Here is a 13,694-nt window from a genome sequence, read left to right on the forward strand (position 1 = left end):
GTCCACCAGACTGGACGCTTGCCTTTGGTACAGAGAGTCTTAGTTTTGTTTGGAATTGCCTGATCCATGCAGTCCTGTAGGTGCTGGTAGAAGGCATTTGTAAGTGATTCAGTGGTTTGAGTAATGTTTACCACTGGCTCAGGGGCCTAAAGGAGACCACACTAGTTTTAGAAGTGTGAAATCGGCTTTTGAGAAGTTTTTCACTGTGGTCTTTTTGTTTCAGGTGGGGCGGGATGAGGACCTCCAGCGAGATTAGTTTATGATCTGATCTCACCAGTGAGGGGTATACTTCCGGTGTTGAACATTTTGATCCCATGTTCGTGATGATGAGATCAAGTATGTTTTCTCCTCTTGTGGGGATGGTGACTAGTTGTTCCATGGCATTTGAGTTTATGAACTCCAGGAATCTTTGGTTTAGAGTGTTCGGGCTTGAGTAGTGTTCCCAGTCTATATTAGGGTAGTTGAAGTCACCTAGTATGATGGTGTTTGGAGATACATTTATCCCCTCCAATGTTTTCAGGAAGGCCATGTGAGGTTCCTGAGTTTGAGAGGGTGGCCTGTAACATGCTACAAATTGCAGAGCAGTCTTGCCTATGGTTAATTGCACCTGGATGGTCTCCGATGCATCGTGCATTGCCACCAACCTTGAGGTGTGGGTGTCCATTATGAATATGGACACCCCCCCCCTCCTTTCTTGGTGTTGTCCGGATTTTGGGGCCGGAACGCATGATATGAGGTGAAACCTGTTAGTGCTGGGGTGCTCTCAGGAGCCTTGAACCAGGTTTCTGTCACAGCACAGACATCGATGTTCTCCGTATTGAGAAGGGCCTCGAGTGCGTGCATCTTGAGATTGAGACTTCTGGCATTGAGCAGCATTACCCTTAGTATTTTCCTTTTGGTGTTCTAGGGTGGTAGGTTTAGAATTTGAGCCTTGCCTAAAAAGGCAATATGGGGTGGCAAGAGCCTTGCCAATATCCGGAAGCCCAGGGTGACAGGTGCAAGCCGTCCCTTGCGAAGCAGCGTGGCTTGTCCAGCATGTCATCCCAGGCAGACAGACATTGGATCCCCTTTGAATGACACCAGAATTTAAGCCAATTATTAAAGCTGATCATCTTATCACTGTATTGTGGCATCATTCTAGGTGAAGGTAGGATACTGCTCAAGGTCAGGGTCATACCTGCCTGGGCTACATAATCAGAGAGCTCCTCGATGTCCCTTTTCATGTAGTCCAAGGAGGTATATATATACACATACATATAAACATCCATTGGTGTACATATACATATGGGCACATATACAGTCCACCTTTCATGGTGGGAATATCAATTATGCGAAGGTTGTGAGGTATACAGTTATGTAATAATATTGCACAGTCTTGTGCGGAATGCATTGAAGGTGTTCTTAGCCCATGTAGCTTTAGTAGTCCTCATTGGCTGCAGCACTGCAAACCTGACAAATCATACCCACAGCGTTTAACCACCAAATGTCATATGCTAGCACTGTATGCTGTCTTGTTTGCCACACACTACAACCTACATAGAAATATGTACTTAACAACCTTCAACAACATATATATGTCCAACCTTCACAAACAGTTGTAGTATGTCCCTTGCTCTATGCACATGCACAGATGCTACTATACCTGACACAGAGAGATCTCCCTGTATGTGTGTGCCATACACACACAAGGTCCACACTGTTGTAAGTCCGTGGACCTCACACCTGACCTGTTGGGCCTTGCTGCAACATGAACAGGTGTCATATGTGAGCACATAATTATATTAGAGGGTGTATATATAGCTGCAAATGCTAGATTAGCATACTAGCCTGGTACAGCAGTTGCCAATGCTAAGCTACACGTTAATATGACTATCATGCATGTGTTACTCTGTCACATCCATGTTTATATAGCTGTATGCGCTACTCCCCCAAACAGCCATTGTACACACTACTGTTTAGAACACAGATAACATGGATGAGATGTTTGACATTTAATACTGAGCTACATATGTCACAGTTATATCCCACTGCACACAGCTACACACTGATTTGCCCATGGCAGTAGTTATGCAGGGCATCTGTGCATAGATACGTACTGCTGCCACATATGGATGATTCAAAGTATGTAGAGTACTCTTCAAAAACATCTACTGCATGCCAGTAAATACATATCTATTACATACCTTTCCTTTATATGTGTTTGTAATTTTCAGTTCCGTGTGTCTTTTTTTTTTTTTTTTTTGGTTTAATTTTATTTATTTATTTTTTTTTTGGTTTATTTTTTTTTTCTGTTGCTGTTGCTGTTGATGTAGATGTCTGTGTATGTCTTGTCTGTCTGTCTGTCTCTGTCTCTCTCTCTCTCTCTCCGCAACAGCAATGGAATGATTGCATGTGTGGACAGCAAGTGCAGCCTGCTTTTATAGGTATCTGCACATGTGCATGTGATGACCTCTGTACCAATTGGTGGCCACCATTTGGTAATTGCATGCAGCCTGCTTTGTGGTGATTGCAGTACTCACTGTCATAGCGACCCAATGCTATAAATTGCTAAGTCAGGTAGGTGTATCCCTTTTAGCTTTTCAAAGTGGGGCCCATGCTTGTTTGCTGTTGACACTGTTGTGTAAGTCAGAAGGTTGGTATACTTCTTATATCTGAAGCTAGGTGTGTAGCCAGTGATTTGAATGTTGTACTCAGACCTGAATGTTGCCACTTCCAGTACACAGTTGTCAGTGTAGAATTGTACTCACCCCTACAAATGCTAACACAGGATATGTGGGAGTATGTATTTTCTTTTCTACTTATACAATTGTCTGCCATACATAAGTAATTATTGAGATGTATTAATTTGGCACATGAACTGTTTGTGAACTGCTATACTGTGAATATTAAGGTACTCACTTCTTCACAGTTTCTGCTTTTTATTGTTGACATTAGCACAGGATGCTCAAGAAAACTGGACAATTCCAGTACTGAGTATGCCTACCTACATCCTTGGTGGACCCTGAACACACATGTATTTTGGACATTTGGGTGGGGATTGTCCTGCTATGATACTGTGTGGGGGTTGTAAAGTGCTGCTGTAATATTATTTACTGCTAGAATGGCTGGTTCTGTTATCACAGTCATGTAATGCAATTCCACAACAACTGCTGGTAAAGTTCCACAGAACAGGTTTTGTGTTATGGCATTCCTATCTTTCCTTTACAGTCACTCATTCTGATACATGATATATCTATCTACTGTGGTTTAGTGGTACTTCATGCAGTCTAGTGTGTCTAAGGTCCCGGGTTAGAGACTGATTGAGGTGTTTTATTTTGCTGCTGAGTAGAACAAGGGCCCTCACATGCAGGGTAACTAAGGCACTTTTAAGCAGTTGTAAGCAGGTTTGCGTGGGTTTGAGTGAAGCTTAGCAATACTTAGCTAAGCGCACACAAGCGCACACTCACGCAGACCCGCTAACTACTGCTTAAAAGTGCTTACTCCTGCTAACCCCCGCGCTCATTTCTTTGAAAGAAAAGAAAATGGGGAGATAGGAAAGTGGTGAAAAAGGGGCACAAAGAGGGAAAGACAGTGGGGAAAACAGCTCGGGATGTGCAGGACTGGTGTAGGGAAGGTCCATAGCTGCCCATTTCTGTAACAGCAACAGCTGTGCATATGTTAGAAATTTGGAGGGAAATATGAAACCTTCCACCCCTGAGGGAGGGGTGAGGACAACAAAGTATGTTGTACTGCCAATTAAATATCAGTTTATGTGTCCATCGGACATTTGTGCAAAATGGGCAGCTATATATGGGGCATAATTTTTTTTGGGGAGAAGATTGCCCCTTTTTTTTCAGGTGAGAGTGGAATGTGTGGTAGGGAAAGTGGGTATATATGGGGAGGTAGGTTGGGGAGGTAAACAGACAAGACAAACAAGATGCATACAGGGGTGGAATATGATGCATGTGGTGGGTGAACACCATTGACGGGGAAGGATATTTGGAAATCGCAAACCTATGAGCCCACAGATGGCAACAGTGGAACTGAGATCCCCACCCATGGGCAGTCACCACTGCACCTTCACAGCCCAGAGGGTGGCTGTGCTGGGGGCTGTGTAGGAGGGGCAGGCTCACCCGTGAGTCGTGCCACACGTGCCTCAACCTGGCATAGAGGATCAGCGACTGAATGCTCGATCACCCTACGCACCACAGCCTGGACCGTTCGGAGGGTGATAGGTGGTTCTCCTCTGGCCATGCTTGCATGGGGGGGACAAGCCCCATCACCTCCAGTGCTTCCACCTGAAGGTGGCACAGGACCAATGGAGGAGGAGGTCCCAGGCTGGGCACTGGACCTGCTGGTGCCAGGTGTCATCACCTGCTGAGGTGGGACAGGTGGGTCCGCTGGGACCGGCTTTCCCATACGTTCTAGGTTTAGGAGGATTTAATGACAATATGGGTTGTTAACAGCCAACAGCATTCCAAATTAGTTGTAACAGCATGCAGTAGTATTTCCATTAACCCAATACACCAGAGTTCCAACAGTTGAACAGCAAGCATAACACATGCATATATAGAACAACAGTGGACATTCCAACAGCATGCAGGATTGATTGGTGGCAACAGGCCACCAAGATTGTGGTATTTGAACAGAGCACATGCATCAAAGTAAATGCAGATATTTATGAACCAATAGGACATATGTCCCAACAAATGTTTTGAGATTAGACATACCCATTGAAGTGTGGAATTGCATTGGTTATGCACTTACAGTAGGGTGTAAAAAGATACCTCCATTAACAACTTATATGTACTTATAGTTTACACTACATTCCTATTGACTGCAGGTATGTATCCCCTGCATGTATTATTACACTTGGCAATGTCCGTTAAATTGTGAAATGGGTTTTGCTAGTTCTTTATATACCTGACCTGTATCTGACATACAGACTGTCCAGGCTGCAGATGTTACTGCTACGTATTTATATATTTTATTTATATTTATATATCTACATATCTGAATGTGTTCAGGTGACATTATCAATTATATTTTAACAGCCCCCTACATTTCTAGCAGCACACTGACATTTCTGGGGAACACACTAACAAGCTACTCATGTGCCAGATTAAACTATACATGCCAGCCATTAATCAACTGTTGAGGACTGTATATATGCTTAACAGCTACTGGCACTCCCTTCTTCCACTTTATATGGGCCTACCCAAGTGTGGATTGACAGCACTTAATACAACAGTAATATTTCTATAATGCAAGAGTACAACATATCGAAAAAAGTGACACGGACACCCTCCAGGAATTATACCTTTATTAATTACATTACACATTTTCTAGAGGCTCTCTCATTTATTTGATATTACAGTGCATGCAGAAGACTTATTCAAGACGTAATGGGTTACAACACTCTTTTTCATGATCTCTCACTTATTTTATATAACAATGCATGCAGAATAATTACTAACCTGCCTGGTGGTGCAGCCTTAGCAGCCTATCTGCATAGGCTTGCTGATTCGCAGCATGGACACCTGCAGCTGTGAAGTAAATGAAGTGATATTGAGACATTTACCTATCCATAATATAGACTACAATAGCAATTCTTACATACTTCATTCCATAGCTACCTACTCAGTAGTGGGGCATTTTCCATCCAACGGTCCTCCTGTATCCGCTGGTTCCGTTGGTCCTGCTTCCATCTCTTCAGGTCTGAATAGTGGTGTCTGACCTGCTCACCAGTCCGAGGGATGCCTGTGGCACTGGTGAGATAATGTGCTAGACGGTTCCAGTCTTCTGCTTTGTATTCAGTGCCCAGGAACTGGCCCTGCAGGAGTCTGTCATCATGATTATGGACGAGGAGCCAAACCATCACTTTTGACTCCTCAATGCCCCACCGTTGCGCTCGAAAGGGAGAGTCCTCTCCAACACCAGTCATGCTGCCTGCAGATGGGAGCTACAACCAGTTATGGCAAGTATTCCCGCATATGGGGCTTAGATATGCCTCGTTTCTCGCACTTATTTGTGATTGGCCATTTTTTTAAATCTCAGCTGAAGGCACACCTGCTTAGCACTGGGTAAACTTTCATTAATATGTATGTGTGTGTTGAAAGTGCATACATATCAAAAGCTGTCATGGCTTAGTGGTTCAGTACTGTGATTATGGTGCACAGTATCCCGGGTTCGAGGCCTGCCATTGCTTTTTATTTTACTACTGGCCAGACCAGCTAGGAGGTGTGGCTGTGTTTAGCTGACTTTGCTCAACTTTGCCCAACGTTGCTCTGCATTGATCTACGTTGCTCTACATTGCCTGATGTTGCCCGACGTTGTGCTAGTTAGCGCGGTGCGCAGCTTCGCGCAAACATGTTTTGTTTGCGCTAGTTGGCGAGATGCGCAGCTCCACGCAAAGCCATTGCGCTAGTTAAAGAAGTGCAAAGCTATGAGCAATTATACTTAAATGTGCTTAATACTGGTAAACTTTGCTTAGTAGTGCTTCACATTGCTTAAGATGCGTTACTTATGCATTCATCAGTATGCATAACCATTTCGCCTTCTTATATATATATATATAAAAGATCGTTCACTACTACATAGGCCATTTCAAGGCTTTCTACTAATACTTAAAAGATAAATGTCTGCAATTATTTTTCTATACAGATTTCCTACAGAAAATAGAAAGGGAAGTGGTGGGACTCGAACGGGGAATGCCTCCTCTTTGTGCAAAGGCTCTACTACTACGCTATTGCTATTTGGCTTAATTTGCATATAAGTTTCTTATTATCCTCTTCGATGTCTAAACTGCTAACTGTAGCTAAGCAATGGGCAAACCCACGCAAACATGTGCAAATATGGGCAGCGATATCGGGAATAATAAAAAAAAGAAAAGTTTTACATTTTATAATTGTACAGGGGTTTAGAATGTGGGGAAGTGTAGTGTTGGGTATGTACACATTTGAGTGGACTTGCTCATGTCAGTTGACATTTGCCGATTGTGGGACTTGCAGGGGCATGGATTTTTGGACTTCTCGGCAGTCCAACAAGCCCCCTGCACTCATGCATGCTCTGTGTTAGCCTTAGAGTTGAGTCAGCGTGCCATCATGAATATGCATGGTGCGCTGACATCTTCCTCTTAGGCTGCAGTTTCTGTGTAAGACTTATTTAGTCTTACATGGAGGATTAGTGAATCCCGGCCAATATCTAATAGTTTTCAGTATTGACTGCTTTATAATAACTTAAAAGGAATACAGCTTGTTGATGTTTATGATACTTCTGTAATGACATTCAGAACAGCCATTACTGAAATTCTCAACTCCTTTCATTATTCCTGCTCAACACAATATTGCTAGAAGCTATGTTTTAATCTTGTCCACTAATGCATGTCCTTTTAGAACTATGACTATTTCATAGCCTTATCATTAGGGTTCTGAAAAGTTTAGGGTGTAACAACTGACATACAACTTCATCTCTGTCCTAACTGTACAACAGATAACTTTGTAATTCAAGATATGAGAAAGAAGTGGGAAATTTTTGATCATCTTCTTCCACTATTACTCTAGTTATATTTCCCTTGTTCTACCAAAAACATTATATTCACACTGCGCCTTTTTTATGTTAAACCAGCTTATCTTGATGTTAGCCAACTGCAGTGTTTCCTCAGGGCCAGTCTGTTGTTAAGTATAAGGTGCTGTTTTTTTTTCCTATCAATACAGGCAATGGGGTCACTTACTATTTTTATATTATTCTTTTTTTTTCTAGTTCCTTTCAATTAGAAACTTTATGCTTAGAAAATGCTTTCTTCGGTTTAAGATTCATGTCTTTTACTTGACATGAATATCATCAGGGCTCTGTTCAGGGTAATCTTGTCTCTCAGCATACATTAGTTTTTCCTTTGCCTTTCATTCTTTAGATTGCTCTCCCTCTGCCTTGGCATGAGTAAACATCACCCTTACACTTTCATTCTGTTTTATATATCGTTCTTCCTCTGTTTCAGTGGAAGTAAGCACCATGATCTTAAGTATGTTTACTCTCTAGGCCACTCTCCCTTTGTCTTACAGTGAGTGAATACCATCATTTCAATGTCTTTTTCTTTTCTAGACCACTCTTCCGTTTGTAGATTGTAAAGGATTTATCTTCAGCTTTATTTTTTCCTATACTTGCAGATACCAGCTGCCCAGAGTCTTTCCATACTTGAATTTCAGATAGTATAGCAAGAGAACTGGGCTTAGACCTCTGGCCATGTACTGATACTCAATGAGTGATTCCTTCACTACAGCTCTGTTAGTTATTTCTGCTCCCTGCTATGCAACCCCTTCTGGCTACAATGACACTTTTATTTCCTAATTTGTATCAGTTTCAGATTGGAATATTTTACTATGTAGTTCATTTCCTTCTATTGGTTCTTTTCTTGCAGTCTGCTCTATCATAGTTATATTGCTATAGTTATCTTTACATAAGTTATTAGCCATGTTTTGTCACTTTAGTGCTTTCTAACATTATTCTTTGATTTTTGTTGAATTAATACACTTGTATGAATGTGTGTGCTAAATATTTCCCCTCTTTTTACACAGTTATACCTTTAGATTTATTCACTCATTGGTTCCCCCATCACACTGAAAAGTTAGACTGCCAAAATAATTACCTTCTTTCCATTGCCTCCACAAATCTTTAAAGTGGGGTAAGTCTTTCCCTATTATGATATCATGCATTAAAATGGAAACTGCATTAATAGGATGACCTGCATTCCCAAACAAACTTTGTATTTCTTAGTGAGTAATGGGAAGCTGCTTCTTATCTCCATTTATGGTGACTAATTCAACTGCTTTGTACATGTGACTGTGCTCCCTGAATCCAGTAATCTTACATGTAGCACCTTGCCATCAGTTAAGACATTGCACTTAACCTTTCAATAGTGCTAAAGTAGAAGGCTGATAGCATTCTAGTAGACAATAATTTGCATTTCATAGGAAATAGCTCATTAGTAACATGCTTTTGAGTGGTTATAGCTTTCGCAGACAAAACAGTGCTATTGATATAAATGTAGTTATGTAATCCCTTTTCCATCATTTAAAAGAGAGTATGCCTACAGCTGATACATGGTGTTTGTTATCAGAATTTGACAAAGTCTTTGCCATAAGTCTAAACTGTATAGCTTTAAAGATAGTTTCACTATATAACAATCACGTTAGTAGTACACAAAAGTTTCCACATCCTTAGGAACCTTTTAAAACACCTGCTTTCTTAAAGTAGCAGTCAAAGCTCTTTTAAAAGTATCAGTGGCTAACATTTCTATCATATTACTTTTAGTATGTTGATCCTCTGGATCTGGCCATAATTGAAGTACATGCTTTAAGCCACATAACTGAGATCTTATTATTTTCTTAGGATAAAACAACAAGATATGAAATGTGTGGGCATGTCTCTCAAGATAACACCAGCTCTGGCTGACAATGACTTTTTACTTCCTCAGAGTGCTGATACTCAGTCCCTAGTATGCTCATGAATGTTTTTAAAGGCTACTCAGGTTGGAAGAGAGGAGTCTAGCCAAGTCAGTACTGCTCTATCCTTCCTGGTGGGCATACAGCTCAAAGCATACCTGGTATGGTCAATTGTTGGATATCTCCTCTGCCATTGAACTAATTGAATTATATTATAAAACTGCTTGCAAGTAAACACTACTCCTAAATCTTGCTACTTGTATTTATCAGTTATTTATAGTATGTGAGGCACTGCTGTTTTGTGGGATTCCCAGTCATGATAACTACCTGCAGTGAAGATATAAACTGGTCTTATGCATAACATTTTTTCTGGTGTTCTGGCTGCTACATGGGAGACTGTTCCTTTCATACTTCTGCATTATATTAGTCAATTATATCAGTTGTACTATAGTGATAGCACTTTTCTGTGGTTTTGATTTCTTCTTATGAATTAAGATGATTCATTCCTTTTGAGGTTGAGTATCTTAGACACAGTTTACAAACTGCTTTTAACATGTTTCTAGTAGTGTACTGCAAAAGTTAAATTTAGCTTTTGCTATAAATTTAGAAGTTTTTACTCTCACACTACACAATTCATAATTGTGTACTGTAGTGTTTAAATTTAGTTTTTGTATAATTTAAAAAATTCTAACTCTCATATTATAGTCTATAAACGTCTCATATCATAACTTGTTAAATTATATAACTTTCTTCACTATCAATGGTCAGTATGGGATCACAGTCTGCTCTTACTGCATTGCACATATTTATCGGAGGCTAATCTCTTACCTCATTTTTATTTAGTAATCAGTACATTCACAATTTTCAGTGCACCACCATCATACTAATTTATGTCTACCAAATCCTCCTTGGTAACACACTAAGAAAAAGCAGAGTGCAACACACACACACACACACACACACACACACACACACACACACACACCCATGCACACACATACCCACTCATAGACACTCATACACATACACCACCTATGCTTGCATCATGTTGTTTTTGGGAATGTAAGCTCTTAATTTCCATAATATCTGTGCCTATTCTCGGCAATATTTTGATCAAAATGGACTATTGGTCAAAAGCGACTCACATGGAGAGACAAATATACCTTCCCTGCCAAGCTGGACAAGAATGGGGTGATAGAAAGTTCTACTGAAACCAAAATCCATGAAGTAGTGAGGACCTCCAGGTCACACCAATCCAGTAAATACAGGTACAACTTGGTGGTATCTCATGTGAGAGTATGGGATCCTGACTGCTGTACCTACTGACCTGCAGAAGGTCATGATGAAGCTTGTTATGCATGCATCCAAAGTTGAGAAGACATTGGACTTGAGTAGAATCCTACCATCTTCAAGAACAATGGCACAATTCAAAAAGAGATGCAGCATCTGTCAGTTTGGGAGAAGATGGTCACCACAAGAAGGCTTGCTTATCTCTCAGCATGGCTTTAATACATTGGATAAAATTTTTGTTGCACCCATAGTGTCTTTTTAAGTAGCATCTACCCCCTTCGCATTCCAAAATAATAAATTCTAAGTTTGATTATATCAAGGTGTCACTACTCAATATTAGGTGCCTAAACAAAAAGACACCAAAATGTCTGGTATTGTTAATACTTCAGGGTATTCATATCAGTTTATCTACAGAGAGAAAAGTCCCTTCTCTCTTCTAGCACTCCTCCTTTCTCTAAGGAGGAGCTCCAGGTTTAAAGCCCTGCACCTTGCATCCTAACATGCTATATCCAACTCCTCCCAAAACAACCTCAAACAATTTTGGTAAGCAACCCCCTACCAACCACCCCTCTCTCCACCATTAGCATTGCTGATTCCTTCAATAAACACTTCACAGAATCTGTTCTATCCCAAACAAAAAAACACTTCCCTACACTAATTCCCCCCTCACCCAACTCAAAACCACCCCTACCTAACTTCTTTCTCTCCACAGTACCCACCTCCTACATAAAAAGACTTATGACAAAACTAAAACCCACAAAACTAACAGCCGACTGCCTACCCATTGAATACCTAAAGATAGCAGCTGATGTCCTAGCTTATCCTATTTCATTATTAATCAACTGCTCCATATCTGAATCCTATGTACCCATGCTATGGAAAATATCACACATCATTCCCCTCCACAAAGGTGGCCCCTCCACTGACCTCTCCAACTACCGTCCCATTGCCATCCTCTCCCCCATCTCCAAGATACTTGAAAAATGCATCAACTCACAGGTCTCCAATTTCCTCCTTAACAATAACCTCCTCTTCAATACCCAGCATGGTTTCAGACCACACCACAGCATGACAACTGCTCTCCTTCACTGACAATATCCTCCATCACAAAAACAATGGCCTCCTCTGCTGTATTTCTGGAACTATCTAAAGCCCTTGACATTGTGTCACACAAACTACTACTCTCTGCTGTATCTGACCTCTCTTTCTCCACACCAGCTACAAACTGGTTCCACAGCTATCCACAAGGCTGCCAGCAATCAGTCTTTTGGGACAACAAGCTATCCCCTCACCTCCCTGTTACTCTTGGGATTCCCCAAGGCTCCATCCTTGGCCCCATACTTTTCTCCCTTTTCACCAACAACTTGCACACTGCCACCAAACATGCCTCCCTCATACAGTATGCAGATGATTCCACCCTCATCTGCTCAGCCCCAACTCTAACAGAACCCCAACAGATCACCCAAGAATCTTTCTCTTCAGTTGAAAGCTGGCTATCTAATGCCCAGCTTCTCCTCAGTCCAAATAAAACCAAACTCCTCATCTTCCAATCCTCCAATTCTACCCCAAACACCCCACATCTCACTATTCAAGCCAAGGATAATACCGCCATTTCACCAACTGCCCACACAAAACTACTTGGCATACTGATAGACAATAATCTCAAATTTGACACCGACATATCACTAACAATAAAAAAAGTTCACAAAAAATGGGTGCCTTATATAGAAGCCACCAACACTTCACCAAACCAGCAAGAATCTCTATTGCCAATTCCAAACTAATCTCCATCCTACTCTATGCATCACCCATCCTTACTAATCTTAGACGGTCAGACCTACACAAACTCGAAGCCTGCTACAATAAAATTGCAAAATTTGCCACTGGTGCCTCCTACCGCAGTCACCACTGTGTCTCCCTTAGAAACCTTGACTGGCTTGAACTCCCACAACTCCTAAACTCAACTCACCTTTCCACATAAACTAGTAAACTACCCTCTCCATATCCCATCGCTCCATACAATTCTCAAACCCTACCATTCTTCTAGACCACTACAATCCTGCAACAAAAATCTACTGCAGGTCACCAAAACTAAAAACTCAGCAGGTGAAGCAATTTTTTCCTGCGCTATATCCAAGCTCTGGAACAACCTTCCCATTGCCATAACTACCCTTGCTTCCTGCAGTCTTTTCAAGACTGCACTTAAATCTCACCTAATTTCCCACTGGCTTTGTCCTTGTCCAAACCCCGACTAATACCCCCTCTCAACCCTTTTCTCCTTTCCCAAATTTAGATAGACTATTCTCTCTATCACTATAAAACTGAACTGAAGATTACTCACTGCTTGTTAATCCTTCCAGGATTTAGTTATCTTTTAGTCTATTATTATTGTTATCTAGTTACTGTTTAGATAATTTGTAGCACTGTGTTTTACTTCTTATTTCTCAGTGTTTGTAATTAGAGCTTACTACTCAATTGTACCAAGTTTACTCCTGTATTACTCCATGTCATGATCACTTCTACTGTATACATGCCTTTATTGTTATTGTTTTTCCATCTACCATGTCTTTCTGTGGAACTTTTCTACCCGGGCCTCCGCTGAAAAAGGACCTGTGTCCAGTCGGAATTTCCCGGTAAACAAATGTAAATAAATAAAATAAATAATAAATGTGAGAGCAAAAAAAATGTGGTCCCTTCCTTCTCTTCTACAATCTGGCAGACATCCCTTCTCTAATGAGGAGGTCCAGGTCCTGAAGCCCACATGCTCTGCTATCCCACAGAGGACAGATGAGAAACCAAAACCAAAACATGGATCTGTCAGTTGTGCCCCCTTAGTTCTTGTGCTTGTAGTTTTTCCCCAACTTATCTATACTTCAGCATTATCACATAGTAACTTCCTCATGATCCTTAACGAAAACTTGTGGAGGCACTAGAGAAACAGTATGTACAGCTGCAAAGGATGAAGTGAATTTTACTCAAGAAACG

This window comes from Protopterus annectens, chromosome 10.part0 (assembly GCF_019279795.1).
Source record: "Protopterus annectens isolate FY-2018-M chromosome 10.part0, PAN1.0, whole genome shotgun sequence".
Classification (NCBI taxonomy): domain Eukaryota; kingdom Metazoa; phylum Chordata; order Ceratodontiformes; family Protopteridae; genus Protopterus; species Protopterus annectens.